Source organism: Acyrthosiphon pisum, chromosome A1, assembly GCF_005508785.2.
Source record: "Acyrthosiphon pisum isolate AL4f chromosome A1, pea_aphid_22Mar2018_4r6ur, whole genome shotgun sequence".
NCBI lineage: Eukaryota > Metazoa > Arthropoda > Insecta > Hemiptera > Aphididae > Acyrthosiphon > Acyrthosiphon pisum.
This window is the reverse complement of record NC_042494.1, coordinates 31,191,289-31,213,317: the sequence shown is the minus strand read 5'-3', so window position 1 is coordinate 31,213,317 and position 22,029 is coordinate 31,191,289.

The window sequence follows — 22,029 nt, the reverse complement described above, 5'->3', positions numbered from 1 at the left end:
TATAAAACAAAATTTGATATTTGCAATTATATATATATATAATATTTATGTAGGTACCTATTTATTACCTATCTATTACATTTTGTAATATAAAAAAAATCGTATACAATGATAGGCAGTATACAATAAAATTTAGATATTTTTTTGTTTAGGTATGAGCGATTAGTGATATTTATTGATTGGTGTACACTATACTGTCTATACTTATAGCAATCAGTGGCGTATTTAGGAATTTTTCATGGAGAGGGTCTGTGGCATTATTTGGGGGGGGGTACTTGCCCTAGTCTAGTATTTACATCAACCTTAAGTCGGTTCATTTACCGTGCGCCCCCCCTCCCGTAACCTCTATGGCACTATGCTATGAGAATCTGAGTGAAAAAATTATGAGTCGGAAAAACAGTGAAAAATTGCCCTAGTTTAAAAAAAACTGAAATGACGCCACTGGATAGGGACTGGCTAATTTTCCAAAAAGCTCCGATATTAATTTATATAATATATTAGATGTTTAGATAGGTATTTATGGGGCCAATTGGGTGGGGGGGAAGCGCCCCGTAAATACGCCACTGATAGCAATGTATGTAAATGTTTGAACTTCTATAAGAAGATTTATAAAACATTTCACGAAAAAAATTATCAAAAAGTTCACCGGAAAGTTACGCCATTTATAGCTATGAGATATTTTCGATTTTTATATTTTTTTTTTTTTAAATTATTAAATTAGATTATTTACACTAGGATTACTTATAGGAGGACACGCGTCTACCCTCTTATATGGATTAGTATTATAATCGTGTATCTAATAATAGGCGAGAGCTGCAAGTTTTTGGTTGAGGAAACTGGTACATTTGGTTGAGGGCAACTGGTACATTTTTAAAATGCTAAAAACAGCCGTTGAGGACAACAACTGACAAATACCCGGTTCTACTTCTATTATCCACCTATTAACTTTCCTATTTTCTCCTCAGTTTTACTTATTACCTTTTGTACCTTTTGTACCTGAAGTTTTGTCACAATATCGCTATCCAATACTTAGCTTCTGATTTTAAGATTTAACCATTGTTCAAATTAAAAAAATATCTCCGAAAGCAGTCACCGAGTATTGGATAGCGTCATAGGGATATTGTGACAAAAGTCCGAAATGAATTGCATTGTAATGTGATACACAAATAATGTTAGAATAATTATTATTGTAACATTCGCGACCTTTATATCGTATACAACCAACCATTGAAGTGATCCCTATAGCGTTACTACTCACTCCGAACGTAATGTCGTGATGATTAAAACTACAGTCGTTGAATGTGATTCGCGAGTTGTAATATTACTCTTAAATGAAAGATATTGAATGAAAAAAAAAATGCGAGAGGAAAAATACAAACCGTTTGAGGAATATAATATCGTATAATAATTAAGTATTTAAACACTTTATTCATTATAAACACGCACAACATTATAAATAAAATAATATATTTTCGAGCGGATCTCGTATTGTAGTGTTATGTAATGGATACTGTTTATATTAATGTATTATAGCGTTCGCCGGAGTTGGATGTATTTATTTCTTAGTTTTATTGCTCCTTCCATTCAAACGAAAGCTGTCACTAAAAACCGTTTTCACGGTTTGTTAATTTTCAAACAAATGGATAAACCTATTCTGTTGACACTTGATACAATTCCCAAATTAAGGGAGAAATAATTGTTTTTGCACTTTATGTTTTTTTGAACATCGAATGTCGAATCTTTTTGTTTTTACTTTATAAAGGGTGGTCTACAAAGCATGCTGCATGCTCACCCAAATTTTCAAATCACCATAGCCTCCATTTATCTTCCCAATCCATCATTACCAATGGTCCTATTATCCTTAGTAGGTACACAATGTTAAACATCTCAATAACAACACTTACTAACTTTTATTTTGATACGTTAACATTTTTGAAAAATGTATTCAATAAATGATTTACAGTATAAAGGGAAAGGGGGAGAGGAGGGTTTCTCATTTGTAAAACAGAAGTTTGTATTTTCACATATGGTCTAAACTACACTTAAAAATGCCAAAAGTCAGATTTTGATTAACTGCATTATTGAAGAAAAGACGGGGTGAGCCTGCTTGGTGAATCTCTCTGTACTGTGTATTTTCATTCAGTCTGCAGGATATACATGATTGTTATATTGGAAAAGTCTGATATTTTAAAATAAACTGCCGGTTTTTTATACTGACAACGAATTCGATTTTTACTTCGCAATGTTCGCGATTGAATTAGAATAATAATAGTTTATAATATCGTATAATAATAATATGATTGTATTGCCCTGTTCCGTGTATTAATATTGTATTTTCGATTTAATTACAATTTATCCGTGAAAACTCCATCACTCATGGGTGAGTGAGAGGGATGGAGGGGGCACCTTCGTGTAATGGCGTATCGTTTTTGATACGAGTCCAATGTCTGCCGGGATCGTTATGAATGTTATAATATTTCATGTTTGGTCTCGTGCACGGTCGTCGTACCTATATTATATTTATTGATATTATAATTTATCGGATTACGATTCATAAATCATTTTAGGTACAATGTCATTATAATATTATTATGGTATAATATGCGGTGTCGTCGCGTTGCCGTCGGTGCATGCGCTGCACAGTTTCCGGGGCGAAACGTTGGAATTCCTAAATCCTGGGCAAGTGAAAGTATAATATACTTGTCTTAAACGCGTAGCCAATACACCACCCTCTATATATAATATTATAATATAACACTTTGTCATTCATACAATTATCTAATAACAATAATACTGATAGTAAAAGTATAATAATCGGTTGGTCTTTGTGCCCGAAAATTGAACCTTGAAGTCTATGATTTATGTACCCGTCCTCATACAACGCATCTACAAGCATAATCGTATATAATATACGTATACGTGTTTTTAAAGTCGTTATGAATTTATTTTTGTTATTACTATTTATTTTTTATCTAGGTATTTTAGAAATTCAAAGCGTGTTTGGTCTTATTTCTCACGCTACAAATTAATCGTTATAATAGGCGATGCGATATACCAAATCCTTGTCTTTTATGTGCTTCACATAAGCCATGAGCGTATATCGTGCGTACACTGAAAAGCCGGGTGTCACGCAAGAATTTTTGAAGGGCGCTAAACAATTTTCTATATACATTTATCGGATTTATGTATATACTTTTTAAGTGTTATGATTTTTACTATAGATAAATCCATTTTTATAATAATTATAATAATAGTAATAATTAATATAATAATTCAGCTAGTTATATATATATATATATATAATAAAAAACAACTAAAATAACAAATTGCATCTATAATTCAGAACACTGTCCAAGAAACACCCTGCCGGCTCACACAGTCTGCATTATAATTTTGCATAATTTCCAACATACTTTTATTTTATAAAAATTGTTTTTAAATTGCAGAATATTGATTTGGATACGGTTTATGTCACAAATCGTAATATTATGACCATTGACTTGAAAAGTTGAAACAATAAACGATGAATACTATATGTTATAGAAAAAAATGTTCTCGGAGGCAACTGACCACACTTGTCCCACATTGTGAACGCTCACGCGTCCTGATAAAACGGACATACGATGCATAAAAAATCTCACCTCTATTTACTATTCAATGTGGCCTTGTCACATGTGAATTCCATATCAATCTACTATAGCGTTAAAAATATTTTATATTTTCGTTTTTCGATTTGCTTCAATATTTAAAATATTAATATTATTTAAAAATGTATAAAACTGTAGTATTTGCAGTTGGGTTAGATATTCAGTACGATACGCTGGATCGATGGATTAATTAAAGCTGCTGGCCTCTGTGACAGAATCGATGTACGTTTTCCTCTGATAAAAAAAGGTCTTCTGGAATCGATGAAATCCTGATATAGTTATGTATGAGGTGTGTTACCGAAAGAAGACGCTAATAACGCCCGCGGCGCTGAGACGATGACGTCGGCGTTTTCGGCACGCGTGATGACGGAGGTTAGTTTAGGAGTTGAAATGGTCCCGAGTAACAAAAAAAAAAATTCCAAGACGTTTTCACGGTGGTGTATCGTGTTTTTTCCTCTACTCTTAACGAAAATATTCAACATCGAAACGTGTCGACAGTAGGTATACTTAAGGTAATAATATAGCGTTTTTTTTTTTACCGACAACCATTTTTCATTATTGGTTTTTTTTGTACGTCCGGCAAAATGCGTGCTGGACTAAAATGCGGCGTTTGACGAACACGGTTAATAATTAATGTGTCGATGCAGTCGATTATCATCATTCTTATTAACATTATCGATAATAATATTATACCTAATAATATAATTATCTTTGTTTTTCAGAGTTCAGAATAACTTTTAGTTGTCCCACGTCAACGCTTCATATTAAATTAATAACATAATAACATTCAATACGAAAATTCTATCCAAACATCACTCTGCAGAAGTTCCAAGTCACAATACTATTATTATTATTTTTGTTTTATTGTTTATGTCATTTTTTACGCTGCCAGAACTGCTTAAGCATTACATCGCCATAACAATATTATTATAATGATCGAAAAGACCATAATATTATTTGAATAACCAAACCTATCGCACGTGTCGAGCGTATGAGAAATCGTCAATAATCTAATTTAAAAATATTAACACCGCTGATTTTTGACGCTATCAATTAATTTCGTTTTCAATCGACGCATAACATAGGTCTGAGACAATTAATGCAAGTTTGATATCATGCTAGTTTATTATTAGATATTGATACAGGGCAAACGTCATCGGTATATTTAGGTTTATTAAAATATGCACTTTCTATATCGTAATCCCGACGGACAGCTGATCATTACTTTTCATATAATATGTATAATATATTAATATATTATACACCTATGTGATTATTAACTTTTGTCGAGAGCATGAAAGTTAATAATATATACCTAATAATTAATAAGCATATTGTTGTGATTCATAAAAGGTTAATGAGCATTTTCCCACGACAAATATTGATATAATTAATTTACGTAGTTGGAAAAAGTTTGAAGTTAATGCTATCTATAAAATATTACAGTAGGCATCTAGTACAATTATTGAATTATGGTAGATTTGCAAACTATTTTGGGTTCATTGTCAACAATAATTGAATTAATAAATAAATAATATGGTTATGGTTAAACTATAAAGCTAGTGATGTCAGTTTAGGTAGGTACACCACGACATGACTTTTTGAATAATATCCAAGTTATAAGTACACAGATTAATTATTTGAATGCTAAACACTCATTTTTGAATATAAAATATTTAGTCTTACTACATCTTATCGTTATTTTTTTTTATTTGATTGAACGACAACATACGAAATTTCATATTCCAAAGCAAAATTTGTTTCTGATAAATTTGATACCTACAGATTTAATTTAAAACGAGTACCTTTTTTCTTGTGGTATCATAATTGAGGTGGGATAGTATTACTCTTTTAAATCAAACGAGTACCTATATTATAGTTAATTAGTTATAACTTATGCATTTATTAGTATTTAAAATTTAGACGAACATAGTAGTAGACCTTTATTTTGTGATGTACTCTAGTGTCACAATTTAAAAAGTTAAAAGTATTATTAGTACTAACTAACTATACTATAAACATAATTTTATTCATGAAATATATTGTTATATTCTTAAAAATACTGTTTTCTAGAGTATATTATATAATATTATTAGCAAGCTTAAATGGCTATGTAAAGGTACTGGTGTTTCATTATTTCCATTCAAAAAATACTAAAACGCTATCAGCATAAATTAAATAATCGAGTTGACTAAAAGTCTAAAACGTATATAATCTAATAAATGGTTCAAATATAATATAATTAGCCACAAATCAGTGTACGCGATATAAATACAGATTATTATTGTATTTTGGGTGTATATCGGCTGATAAAATAAAATTATTATACATATGTCTAGTCAATGGAGTCAAATAATTAAAGTTAAATAATAATATAAATCCCTAATAAAATCTAAAAAGATAAAAATATATTATACGTTAGTGTTGACTTATCACAAATGGCTCTCATGAACTTAGTTTAAAAAAATTAAGTTTAAGTAAAACGTTAACTGTAAAAACAAACAAATTCATCAGATAGGTATATTAAAGAAGTAAATTATAATTTACGTTTTTCTTTTATCTCAATCTTTTAGCTAATACATAATAATACAGTGTACAAATAACAATTTAAACTACTCAGATACTTACGTTTATTATATTGTATCATCAACAAGAAAATATGTTTGTGTTTAATTATTAACGAAAATATAGTTGACCAACTATTTCTCAATAAACTGTATAAGTTATTATTAAGAACTAGTAATATTTGTTATTTATAATTTAAGTTTAATCGCATATAAATAATTAACCTACATTTAACTGCGCCTAATTATTATTATTGAGAATTTGTAGTATTATATAAAAAAAAAAATTAATTAAAAACTTAAATACAATATATAATATTATTATTGTGAAATAATGATTATTCTGTTTATTTTTTATTTTTTGGATTTTAGATTTTTAGAATGGGAGCTGAGAAATGAAAGCTGCTACAACGTAGCTCCGATTTTTGAGTGAATCGAATTCAGTTCAAAATAATTTTTAGAATGCTCGCGCGAAAATTGTCGGGTTTAATAGTTGATAATTGCAATAATAAATGTATGCCATAAATGTCATGATGTACACGAGTACCTATAAGTGCCAATTTTAAAAAATCGTATTAAACATTTTTTTTTTTGTTTTTATAACATTTGTAGCGATTTTTTTCCAAAAAACTTGCAACGTATACCTACGAATTTATTTAAAACATTTTTATTTCTCTGTGAAAGCGTTCACAGCTCAATTCAACGGTCTTCGTTCGCACATTGTTTTATAACACTGTCAACTGAACGGTATTACAATTTTTATTTTGTACTATTTTTTTTCATGTATATGTATAACTAAAATCTATTGTCAAAACGAAAAGAACAAAAAAAAAAAAAAAATGACGTTGGCATTCGACCCGACGTGTGTTGTATAATATGCCGCACATTACGGTAGCAGCCACACGATTTATGAAGTCGTCGTGACACGCGGAGGTATACGCTAGGAGGAGGACGTCATATTTATTAAAAATGTATACGGTTGCGGTATATATATAATGTTCACAACCACTTTATCATTGTTTTATTATGAATGTTGCATAATAATATGTGTAGACTATATAATTATAATTTATTCGTGGTGTTTGATAAATATATAAGATTTTAGAGCAGGTAAATATCGTCCCCATTTAAACAATATGGATATTATTATATTTTTAACGCATATCATGCCATGATATACTATTATGTGATAAGTAGGTACATCATAATATTATATTAAATTTAATATAAATGGTTTTCGGTAAATATTGTTTTAAAATATTGAGACAGCTTTGAAGAATTTAACGATAATACAATCGTTATTAAAAATAAATTTGTAATTAAATAATTTTTTATTTCCTCATTTTCATATTTTTTAATTAATTTGTATTAAAATACAGAAAATATTAAGTACTAGTCTTGTTGCTATAAAAAAATTAATATTTTTGAACTTGATGTCTCAGTTAAACGAAATTGTAAAGTAATTACTGATAATTAAACGTTACTTATAAAGAAAAGTTACTATACTAATGATCAACTTTTCATTTTTTTTTTTTTTTAAATGCGTTCAATTTCTAATTACGTTTTAAAGATAGTAACATTTTTCAAAGCAGTTCTGTAAACGATCTTAATCGAAAATGTTTATATCATTCTTTAGAGGGAGTAGAATGAAGTAAAAATATACGTAAATTAAAGAAATGTCAAAACGCCCACCTGGGTACATTTGTAGAACTTAAACCATAGCTCATCCCCAAAGTACTAAAACGGGACAATATAAAAAAATGTATTTTAATAAATATAGAAAAAAAACTCCTAAGCTGTAATAAGGCAATATTCTACCTATTCGTAATGTGCAGATAATCTATGTTTACTAAAAATTTAAATTTTCTGTAACAATGACCAAAAAATAATTTCGATTTCTTTTGCGCTGTGCACTTGATTTTTTTTCTGTTGTGTTTCGTGTTATTCGTTTAAACAAATTGTTTCGAAAATTGTATAATAATATATTTCATATTCCTCAATATTTCCACAACCGCACATTACCTATATTATGTAATTAATGAAATGCACATAAAATTCTTAATTTTTTTTTTTACTGTACCTATGCATATAATTAATAATTATAATCAAGTCTTGGTACCCATACATTATGAACGGTATGTTTTTATTTAATTTCGTTATGAAATCATCGCATCGTATGGGAGGACGGGTAGTTATTAAACAATTAACACGTTTTACACATAAAATATAACGTTATTGCAGTGTGTGTATTGTGTCTGAACTTTCTGTTTTTCTTTCTGTATTGGTCAAGACGCGATGAATAACTATTTGAGGCACTTTAATTGCGTAACTTACGTGTGATAAAACGTATGCTGAACCATGTAAACGGTAGGATCGTATTATATTATAGTTATTGCCATACATGTAAAAAAAAATAAAAATAATAGAAAAAATGAAGAAAAAAGACGAAAGTCCGCGTAATCAGCGTAGCATTCATTTAAAAGTACACGCCGGAGACGCACACTAATTTGTTACGTATGTATTATAAGCTGGCGACAGGAATGCAGAACGACATCCGAGACGAAGACCGAGTCAAGGCCAAAGTCACTTTCATATTTTCTTGTGTTCCGTCTTTCGGTTCCACCGAAATGATTGTTGACCGTGAAATCAACTAGTTTTACAATATTATCATTTTAGTATCATACCTACGGATAATAAACACACACACACACACACACACACACACAATTTCTTCGAATAAAATAATATACAATAATATATTCATGAAAAACAACATTTTATATCGGACGTACAAAACACTTGTTTGGACATGATTATGAAAAAGTCTAGTGAAGAAGTGAATAATAGATAAAATTAAATAATAATATGTCAGCCACGAACGAGTCGAGTCTGTCCATAACGCAACAAGAAAACCACTCGTGATCCAACGACCAATACTATATTATGTAATATTAAAATATCGTCTACTGCAATTATTAGAGTAAACTGTTCGTATTGTGTTCGGAGAGTCACAAGCGATTTCAATGACAATCGATCACTGTCAATAACGATTCGTGATTGGTAGGTACCTATACCATAATATGAGTCGCACTTTTTCGTGGATCGAACATAATAATACTACATTTTAAGAAAAACAAATAATATTTTACGACGGTGGAAACACAATGCGCTTATGTGCCGAGTGCTGACCTAATACCTATGCTCGTCGTCTACGGTAATTCAATTGATAATGACAATCCTCATATTTTCGAAAGTGAAACAGTCACTGTTAAACGCGGACACGTGGTATTCGGTAACATTTTAGTTCGAACATTTGAATAACAAAAAGAATTGATTTTTCACAACGATAAACGCATGCATTTTGCTATTCACACCGTCGACAATGTAGTCCGATGCACGCATTATTATTCAAGCACGTGAAAATAAATGTATTCTCACTTTCGTTTACCGAAACTAATATAAATAATAATAATAATAATAATAATAATTGTTCTCTTCAGTGTGTACGCATTTCGTAAGTCCTATATATATATTGTGTATACTGTGTACATATTTTTTAGGCAAAACGCAGCTGCCTGTCGATGTTCTAATATTATGTTTATTGATAAAACAAAAGTTTAATAATAATTAAATAAACAACACGGTTTTTAAACAATATTTGTATCTCATTATATGCCAAGTGAAATTATTCGATTCGAACAACTGTCCCGTAACTGGCCGTTTGCCTAGTAAGAGCCTCGAAATCTATAAAAAAAAACATTTCATAAACGCGCCGAGCGGGGAGGAATGAAAAAGAGTAAATAACTTTAATGGAAAAATAACGACTGATAAATAATTGTACCTGAATTTGAAATTTTTACTTTCCGTAATAAAAACGTAATTTAAATTACGTACACGTACAGATGGTATCGGTGCACGTGATTTAGCATGATTGGCAAGACGTCTGATAGCAATAAAGTTGGCATGTTCTGTTTGGGTGTAATGAATTGAGGTAAACACACATGCGTTATACGTAACATATTATATTATATACATATTATGTCCTATATAATATGTATTACCTATGTTTATATAATATATATCCAACCTCATTAAGCTCGATAATAATTCAAAACAATATTACAGACGTTACTGATGTACTTCAAACGTGTTTTTGAAAACCGATTATATTTTAATTGAGACTTAATAACTAAAATAACATAATTTTTATAGTGATACAAGATATAAATATAATATACTATTATTTTCTTTTTCCGTAGAATTGTGCGCTGGACCGAACAATATTATAATATACACATTTTTATTGTTAAAAACGAACAAACTGTCTAACATTTTCCATATAGTATTTCATTAAAAATATTTGTATTTGCTATGTTTCAAATGTATTTAAGCTAAGATTAATGGTTATTTTTCTTGGATATTAATACATTATTATACAATTTGTGAGCAAATAACTAGCATATAACAGCTGAGCTAAGTATTTGAAGACTTGTTAAAATATGTACCAGTATAAAGGCAGCGAGTTTTTTTCATAAAATAACAATTTTTCATTAAAGAACTTTTATACATATATTATGGTGGTTGATTTATCAATTGAATGATACATGGAGCACTTTGCAATAGAATATTTAAAAATGTTTAAAGTAAAAAAAAATATACATATACATATATATTTAGATACCTGTATTGTTTTAAAAATGAGCAAAAAATAAAATAGCGTTTATTTCAGACAGTGAAATTGTCATTGTTTTGTTTCCTTTTTTTGGAAAATACAATTTTATAACAAATGTTTTATTGTTAGTTTTATAAGTGAATTTTTTTTTGGAAACAATTTAAAATAATATAAAAATTTTTATGGTATAGATAAATGGTTTCTTTTAATGTAAAAAATCAAAACAATTATCTAATATTAAGGAACACAAATCAATACTATATAATATACAATTATCTATAATCCGTTTCTTTCATTGTTTGGGTTTTATTTTGTAGTATTGGCGTACTGGATTTCACAATATACTAAATATAAATCATCTACTCATTAAGTAATAATTAGGTAATCGTTTGTTTTAAGTAGTTTTGGTGGAAATAATTTGTCTTTTGAAAACTGGCTTAAAAAACTTAAGCAATTATTACGTTTAAACATGTAAATGATAATGATATATACTAACTCGCGAAATACAGTCTTTTATATTTTATTTGATATGCTTTATTCCATTAAAAGTTTTCCAAACTTTAGCAAGAATAAAAACAAATTATTAAAAAAAATGTAGAATATAATTGGAATTATAAACCTGCGACCATAGGACTTCTAATAATAAAACTCTTAGAAACTTGAAAAACTTATCAAAAAAAAAAAAAAACATTTTCGTTACTTTATTTAAGTATTATAATATCTCTTGGAGACTTGGGAGTGTTCCCATAATAATATTAATCAAATTGTTTCCATACACATTTTTTACAACTGTGTAAACCATATATTTTATACATGTGATAAAGATGTAAAGTATAATAATTAGGTTAAGTATCTATACTTAACAGCTATACTGGTATATTGGTAGGTATAGTATTATTTAAGTTATTTAAAAAAATATATAAATTGTATTTACAATCCGTACAAAATACAGTAAGTACCTATTACAACTGAAATATATGAGATGGATTGTTGGAATAACGGAGATAGCAGAGAGAAAGTAGTGGCACCCTTAAGTGTGATTTTTTTTTAAGAGAGAGCAGATCTCTTAAGTCTACAGTTCCTTTTTAGAAGTCTGTGTGTTACCAGAAATTTGTTTTGAGACTATTGATAAAAAGACTTTATTTAGTAGTCTTTGAGACTGATCATTTTGTTTATTAGTGTTTCGAGAAGGAAATCGGTGAGGTTACCAGTGATTTGAATTCCTCAAGGAAGGATGTGTGAAATGAAGACTGTGGATTTATGTTGTCTAGAAATTCATGACTCGAGGATACATTTCTATTGGTCATTGCGTAGTCGTATGTTTGATTGAAGGTTATGTTGAGTGGATTTTGTTTAGAGAGTTGAGCTGAGTTCGTTGTTGGCTTTTATATCGGTATAGTTAGGTACTATATTATAAGTTATAACTTTTAAGATATATTAGCTATAAATTATAATCATATATTTTACTATAGCTTATTATAATATTATAGTTACCCACTAATACCGCGTTATCTGTTCCTGAGTATCCCTTTACACGCCGTCCCACACTAAATAATCGAGTATGAGACATAATTTAGGTGAACATGTTTTCGTCCAAAGTCGACCTTTTGGTTTTCGCCCAAATTACATTTTTTACCAAACTCAAAAAAAGAATGATTTAGATAATTTTTTTTTATAAATTCATTTTTGGATTGTTGATAAATGAAAAAGAAAACCGTCGGTTATGTATATATCGAGATTTATGTCTCAGCTTTCATTCGGGTATAATTCACTGTTTCACGGTTAATATACATGTAGGGTTACTTTCTATACTAGGTATATGGTTACAATCCCTGGCCGTGTGATCATAACAATTATTATTTACAACTTCAGTCAACAGTGGTATAGGTTACGGCACGGCGCTTATACTATTATAGTTATTATTACAATATATACTGCACTACAGCGGTGACTGCAACAAATCGCGCGAATAACATTGAAATTTATCGCACACTCGTTGGCTGTCGCAGTAGGTATATAATACTATATAGTAGTATAGTGACAAAATGCCACACCATTGCCTAGTAATGGTAATTTACGAGACTAATAATAATAATAGTATTCAAAATAATTGTACACGTAACGCGATGCTGTACAATGTATATACCTACAGCATAATAATATATTGTAGATTATGATACAGTGAAATACGCCTTTTCGGGGCTGAATGCCAGGTTAAAATTAACGTGCAGTCGTGGTACGGGCACGTATTATTAAAATATTACCTCCGTGCACTTGTAGTGGAGTCGGATTAGGCACGCCAATACAGTGGGAAAAAAGTCGGCCGAAACTCACGGACAAAATATGATGTGGGTGGACGTGCATTATGACGCATTGTCGGTTCCGTTTTTTTCATTCGCGTTCGGTGGGTGCGTATTTGCGCGAAAAAAATCTCGTGTCTAATTCGCCAGCACCGATCGTTTTCTCGTCGTGTTATACATATTATTGTTATTATTATTTTTAGGTAAATTACGTGTGCCTATTGTATATTAATATATTATATTATGTATGAATGACTGAGCAAAGTGCCTCTTTATTACCGTCGCCGCCGCCGCCGACGGATCGGAACAAAACGCATTCGTCGCTAATGCACATTTGACCTACTCGTATATATTATTATCATTGCAGCGGTGCATTGTATTGTGTTCGGGAAAAGCAGTAATACGCTCGTGTCTAATATACCTATTTTGGATAGTAATATAATATGTTAATATGCAATACCTACGCATTACGCATAGTTACCACGTCTATTCAGTATACCATGGTTATGCAACCGCAAGTTGCGACTCGCCGATGACGCTTGCGTTCATAATAATTATTATAGATCGCGAAGTTTGTTTTTCACATTTTGAATTTGGTCGACCATCGCGTAAACATCTCGACGAAGAGATATTATTACGATTTTAACAGGAACCCCCCGGATACATGAGTACTGATCTTGGTGAGGAATGAAGTGACGAATCAAATTATCGTGGATCTAATAAGCCTTCTTATACTCCGATAAAATAATGTTAACTGCAAAGATTTTTAACAAAGTTATTTGTGTTGTTTTGATTAATTATAAAATACAGGTCTAAAATTATATAAGTATAATATAATAATTGTAGATCTGTATTTTAATTATAATAACTATTTTACTTTATGTAATCAATATGAAAACCAATAAAAAAAAAAATATTCGTTTTTTATGAACCAAACAACCCCGTGTGAGCCCCTTTATTTAAAATATAAAATTATTATAATGGACTTCAAGATGCACACTCTCGGGTATGGGATTACCTATGTTACAAATTGCAGAACCATGAGTTAGACTTAGCTATGGATTTCCTTCACAAACACAAACACTCAAAAATAAACACTGCCTTTTATTAATATAAAAGATTATACATAATAATATTATAATACACACTTACGCGAATAAAGAAACAAAATTGTTATAGTGAATCCAAATATTAATTAAAATATACTATAGTGTGCAAGGTATTTTATTTTTATTTTTTTGTTAAGTATATCGTGATAATATTATTAAAATATATACGCTCATGTGTACGTGAAACGAGATTCACTATGGACCACATGATGCCTGCTCATGTAATATCGATGTGTATTGTGTATGCATATTGCATATATTTATAAATACAAGTACTACCCATTCACGTATACGTTTAGAATCCTTTTTGATTCGAAAAATAAACAGAATTAATATTATATGGACTACACATTAATACATATATATTATTATTAATATGTTTATGTATATACATGGTGTAGGTACTTATTATATTATGTACTTGATATTGGAAAAATAAATGTAAACTAAATACTATACGATATGTCTATATACACAATAACGGTCAAAGCGAAAAAGCACTCAGTCGGGCTACCAAAATAACAAACGTAGGCATATATCATGATTTATGTTTTGCGCAAAATTTTTCAATACATAACGTTATTTTTTCCTATATCCGAGTGAATTTTTTTCAAGTTAATGTTGAGAATATAATAACCATAATGCGAGCATAAATTGTGTAATGCAATTAAAACGTCATATCCGTATATGTTTTGCATATCGATAAAATAAATCCAATCCAGCGGATTAAAGATTGTAATCCTCGATGAGGTCCTATCACAAAATCATGATAACATGAACTTTTTCGTCCAGTCATAATAATAATAATAATTAGGATGGAATAATTTATTCAGACTTAGCCGACATTTAAATGTTACCTAATTATAAGTAATTATTAAAACTTTTTTTCACATATAAGATGTATAACACTCATTGTATCAGAAATTAGAATAGTTATCAAGTTTCTCATAGTTTTGAGTAGTTCATTCTATTAATTTTTTTTCAAAGGACTGTTCCATCCTGTGTATATTGGAAAACACTTTTGAATTTTGATTGAGCTGGGTTTCGCCTTTATTTATCATCCTACGAGCTCGTGCATTGGATTTACGTTTTAACGTTTAAGTAAATGTATTTTTGGTTTTTTGTAAGTATTCTTCGAAACAAATTTAAATTAAATGTTCATTATAGAATTTGCGTTTCAAGCAAAAGTGTTATGATTCGGGACCATCAGTAGTCCTTAGATCATTCTATGGTAGCTCAAACCAGAAGTGTGGCGTAGGATTACGCTGTAATTTTCAATATAATTTGTTGAAATACAAACAAAAAAGATGATTTTTTTTCGTTATCTATAGACATAGAAAATAGATAATAAATGCGTCAGAAATTTCTGTAGAAGGTACAAATGCGAATAAAAAAAATAAATACTTTAACCGATGTAAAATATGAGATTCATTTATGCAATTTTGATTTTAATTTTAGTACTGAATTTCCAATTTGTCTGTAAGCAATAACTAATAAAATTGTGAGGGGAATATTCAAGGTGAAACCGGAAACATTCAATCTGGTATTTTTAAATTCATAATAATCTAAACAATAAATATAATTCTACTAAACTTCAAAAATGTATGATTTTAAATTTTAAATACTAAATAATTCAATATAAAACATTGTTAATGCTTATATTTGGTCATACGAAATTCAAATGTGAGGATCAACCAAACCATCAAACTTTTAATCATTCCAAGTATCCCAATCAATTACACTCCCACCAAGTGTACCTTTCTACGACTCCGCGTTCATACTTTACACTCCCATCTACACATAGACATCATAATATTCTAAACTATCTATACCTTCTATAATGATTTCGATTCCATTTAATCAACCTTTTATCTGCCAATTAATGCTAACCATAAAAAATCCGCTCATGAGCATACAATAATTATTGTAAAAGAAAATCATTTATGAATTGTGTATTAAATAAAAAAGAAAATAATATTGAATTATAAGGGTCATTTTATATTAGCATATTATTATAACAAACGACCAAATATAGGCTGAAAGTTATTAAACAATTAAAGTGCACGGATTTTAAATTTTAATCATACCAGATAATACATTTAAATTTTTTTGCTTTAGTTCCATTGTTAATAGATCGATTTTTCACTTTTGGATTTTATAAAAAATTGTGCAAACTTCGCATTTAGGTACCACCCCAATGTAAATGTGTACATACACTAGACACATTAATAGGTAAATATTTATTAAGCGTATCATTGTAGTGATTCGGGTAAATATTATTGCACAGTTTTGAAATGAATTTTAATATTAATTAAATGTAGGCACTAGTAATCGATACCTTTATTCAACCGTTAATTTAACCTGTCTGCAGGGTATAAACAAATGGACTATAGATATATTATGATAGTGTAATAGTAATAATAATAATAATAATAATAATAATACAATAATAGTATACACGCATCCGTCGTTTGTCGGGTCCGTCGTCCTGGCTGTCGGAGAGTATAATATCAGAAATATTACGTAATAAATAATAATAACAATATAATACTAACCGCGGGTCCGCCGGTAAACGCGCGTTTTACGTATTTTCAATGATGAGAAACTGACGACTTTGGTGGCTGAGCGTACATATAGCGGTATAGCCCGTGGGGAAATTACGACGGTCGCTTCGGCCGTATTCGATCGCGTAAAAAGTCGTATCATAAAACGGGGTCGGGGTGGCGTGCGTGGATAAAACTCGCCGGCGTGCGTGGACTTACGCGCATATAAAATGTATATGACGTATTTTGGGAGAATTTTTATGGCCAAATGAGAAGCAGGGAGATAATCGTAAAAACGGCTTACAAACGGCACTGGGAGTTTTCGACGGTGCAAACGGCAGACCTACAGCTCTGCTATAATATGACGTCTATATATATATACGTAGGTACTATATATTATCGTTGGTTGCCAATGCATGCCAATATGGTGTCCGGCATCGGTGGCAAAATGTTATACGGTAAGAGCTCGTCGGATCGATGGAAATGCGTATATATAGGCAGCAGCGCGCGAGTCTGTGCGTAGAAATTTGATCATTCGCAAACATATTATTATTTCCCGTGGTCGTGTTGTAAGTGTACCTACTACATCCACGGTGGACCGACGAAGAATTTGTATAAGGATTTTTCAATATGGTAATATTATATGGAAAACCAATAAAATTCTCACGAGGGCCCGTGCGTTCAATTTAATAATATTATACTGTGTTTCCGCATAATCCACACAGTATATACGTTTCTCGCTACCGCGCTAAAATCTAATAAGAATGCTATGCAAAATCCAAATATGGATTTTTAGGTGCACAAATTTTTAGACCACGTCATGTCATTTTACACCGTGTAAATTAAGTATTCGTCTATCACGAATAAATTATCCATACGTGGTAAGTATAGAGACGTGTTACACTCAAACTGCGGTATGTAAAGGTTATATTTTGTTAACCTGTTAATATTGTTATAGCTAATAATGAAATAAAGCCATTCGAACAATATTGTTTTCTTTTCAATGAGCAACACAAATAAAATTTCAAATAATATTAGATTATGAATGTGAAAGAAAGCGAATTATTGGAAAAATGTGAAAGATTGGAATCATCATAACTGTTTTAACACGTACCAAGGTATCCATACCCTGTACCAAATAAGAGCGCACCAAATTTACGTAACAAAACCGGTTTTGCCCGTGGCTGCCCGGTGCGCTCTTATTTGGTACGGAGTATATATATTTTTTTATCAAAAACAAGTTGTCGATAATTTGTTAGTACATGCTTATTGTTTTTCTTTGTTATTAAACTGAAATTGTTGAAACGATAGGTTCCAATGTACTTACTATATTGCTTATATTGCAAATACGAAGGTAAATTTTATATTAAAACGTAGTGCTGTGACTTATTTTCCTTATATTATTATGGTCTTCACATCAATATATTAATATGACATAATCGTAAGTAAAAAAAAAATGTCTTTTAATAATAACAATTTATTGTCATGTAAAATCATTAATCAACAAAGTCAGCTGTATATAGCAGTCAGTCGAGATTTTCGAGACATATTTTAATTGCACGGTGTCCTGCGAAGGTATGTAGGTATATATTATCATGTACGAGTATAGAGTCATAAGTCCTTTATTATTGCGCCTTATACATAAAGGAATATAATATATAGCATAATATTTCGTGGGACGCGTGGACGCTGGCTCGTAATATTATAATAGTTTTAAATATAATTAATGGCCACCACATATCGTCATAGTGTAATCCCCCCCCCCCCGCAATTGTATACCAACGCACCAAAGTATACTTGTCTATGGTCGGTGCAGTGCGCATAACTCGCGTACGGTATAATGTGCACACACACAAACACATACACTATTGGCGTGAACAGACTTTGGTCGCAGGGTATGCCGGCTGATAACTGCAGCTGTGCTCAAAAAATATAAATGCCCCTAGCTAAGTTCTCATCATGCCATTGTCTTAAAATTATTTATCAATATCTTTTTTTATAATCACTGCTTCTATAATACTATTAGATACCAAGAAAATAACATTTTTCCATAATTTTTTTTTTTTTTTTTAAATATAATATACCTAATCAAGACGTGTTCATTGAAAATTATAAGATTCCATAATTCTTGTCACATAATAGTGCCGTGAACATAAATCGTACCTTCAAATTTTGTTATTTTTTCTTTCTAATATGTGTTATTTTGGGAATTTGTTCATATAATATCATGTGCTCTAAAAATATGCAAGTGCATACCGTGCATACCCACAGACACACACACACAGACACACGAATATTATACTATATTTTATAACCTAATATCGCAATGCGGGAATGAATGAACGCTCTAAGTCCTCCTAGGCACACGATACAATATGTGCAGGCGGTGTGGCGTTGTACCTACACTGGAGAATGTTACAATAACGACGACGACGACGACGACGACGACGTTTAGCTATCACATTGCGCGTGTGTGTGAGTGTATATAAATGTGTCTCGTGCCGCGTGTGGAAAGATCAATGTTAACTCGTTAAGGTCCTCACTGCAGCCTCCCTACTCGTCGTACGATTGTTGTTAGCTTTCCAACACCACACCCCGCCCGACCGCCGCGTCGTCGAAGTCTCCGAGAGCTAATCTGCATCCGTCACCGGGCGCCGCCACCGCCGCGTTATAAATCGGAAGCGCATCCGCTTGTTGTTTGATTTTTTTTCCGCCATATATTTTTTTCATTAAAGTTTTTTCTCTTCCGTCCCGCTCGCACATCACATCGCCGAGTCTTTCCCGTCGGGCGAGTAGGTACACACGTCCTATATCTTCGGCGCACAATCATCACACACGTCAGTAAAAATAGGCGATAAAAACACACGCACGTTACCGTTGTATATACCTGATACCATCATGTGTGTATAAGGACCGTATGCGTCTCCGGCATATACGGTCGTTGGCGAATACTTACCTCTAAAAAATTGTTACATTCCTGTTTTTTTTTTGTCCTATCTTATTTTGAATGGTGAATAATTTATACAACGACTTTTACCAGAACGAAATGATTTTTTTTACGTTGAGAAATTTGTAAAATTTTCCCAAAAATCGAGGAAACACAATTGTTGCACGTTATTGTCTTATATTATTTTTCTTATTGTTAAATTTTATATAGTATATATCTACTTATACAATACGAACTACTTATAGATTAAAGAAAATTGTATTTAATTGAAATCACAGTCATACCTTCCACACGCTACTATAATATAGGCTACGGTTTAGTTGTGATGTTAATTCAGTTTTAAAGTACAGATAATTTACGTGATATACTATTATATATACTAATTTACTAGTCACTTATTTGTATCTTAAAATGTTTACATGGACAGGATGAGCATTTCTCCATCTATAGTATATTATGATTTAAGATTTATACTACATTTTACTGGACTCATCTGGCACATTTGGCACCGCCAACTCACGTGCTGGTCCGCAAATGCCAAATAGTTTATATTATATAAATTTGAAAACAAGAATATTTGATGCCAAAGATCTTGAGAATCACTTATCTGATAGTCATACTGTTTGTTTTTAAATGATAGAGTATAGTATAGCGGATAAGGGTTTAAGGATATTTTTATACAGCCAAACCCTATTCATAAAATATTGAAAGATAAAATGGGAATAAACCGGTGGTAACATCATTCATTAGAACAATAGATAAACATTATACATAATATATAGCGTTGCATTATAAACAAAATTCACCCAGGCAAGGTAGGGTTGTACGGTTTTTAATACATAAAAAAGAAATCAATTGAATTATTCGACTAAAACATGTACATATTTTAATCATTACAATTTACAGTACTTAGTTTACTTTTTATATACTTATAACATACCAACCTACAACAATAATTTGAACATTTTTATTATTGTACACAGGCATTGATACATAAACCATATTATTATAGACTAAAAGTACAACAATTATGTTCATAGCGCATATACTTTTATTTTATATACTGACCCATCATAGATTTTTCCATTTCAGACTAAATTATTTTATAATTTATATTCAATTTCCAACGTGTATAAAACATTTTTAATGAGGCTATAGCGATTATTGTATAAAAGTATGTAACGCGTTATAAAAAGCATAAAAAGAAAATACCACGAGTGCACTTGAGTTCCATATAGAAGTAATTTTACCTACCTTTAATTATCGAGGGAGCATTTAGCGTCACATGAAAAATGCAGAAATGCAAAATTGTCACAGCCGAAATGAAATATTTTACTAATATTTACTAATATTTTTGTTGCGTTGCGCATGTCAATAAATACGTATTAGTATAATTGGAGGAATTTTTTTACACAACATATTATAGTAAAACATTCTTATTTAGCTCAAGAGTCGTCTATGTCTATGTGTTCTTAAATTATTAAAATGTTTCACTATTTTGATTCTTTTTTTTTTAAGTGGCTGACAAAATAATTATGTGGCATTCATAGACTATATAATTTATAAATTACCAACTATCGTATGTATGCCATTTCTTGAAATTAGTAGAACAACTTTGAAACTTAAACGGCTGATTTTCAGTTCACGTGTTTGTTTAGAAAATATTGATTTTATTGAATAAATAATATACTAAATAAAAAAATCACTTCTGGATAGAAAACATTATTTCCAAAAGCCACAATATTGTGTGAATTTGTGTCTGATATTATTATAAATTTTTCTTATCTTATGATGCAATAGCATACGTACCTATATAAGCAGTTATGTAGGTCATGTAAATTTGTTTGAATAACGTACCTAATGAAACGAAGGCAAATAAACTAAACACAACGTGTCGATACGCACACTTCCTAGTTTGCATATAATTTTGTTATTATAGTGAGATAAATTCATTTTTGTTAAATACATTTAAATAATCGATTTGTTCGATTGAAATATTGTATTTTCTACTGTCAAAAGAAGTAATGATTGTATAATAACAAGCCAACTTCTTTCATCATATAAGTATTCGAACTAATTTAAGAACCGTGAGTGTATAGTACGGTGTACCCGTCGGCCATTATCCGTATATTAATTTGAAAAAATTGTTATTCATCGTTTGTACTATTTTTTATGTACTAGCTAGGTTGTAAAGCTTACTTTTTAATATGATGATATTATTTTATCGGTTATTTTGTTTAGTGAAAT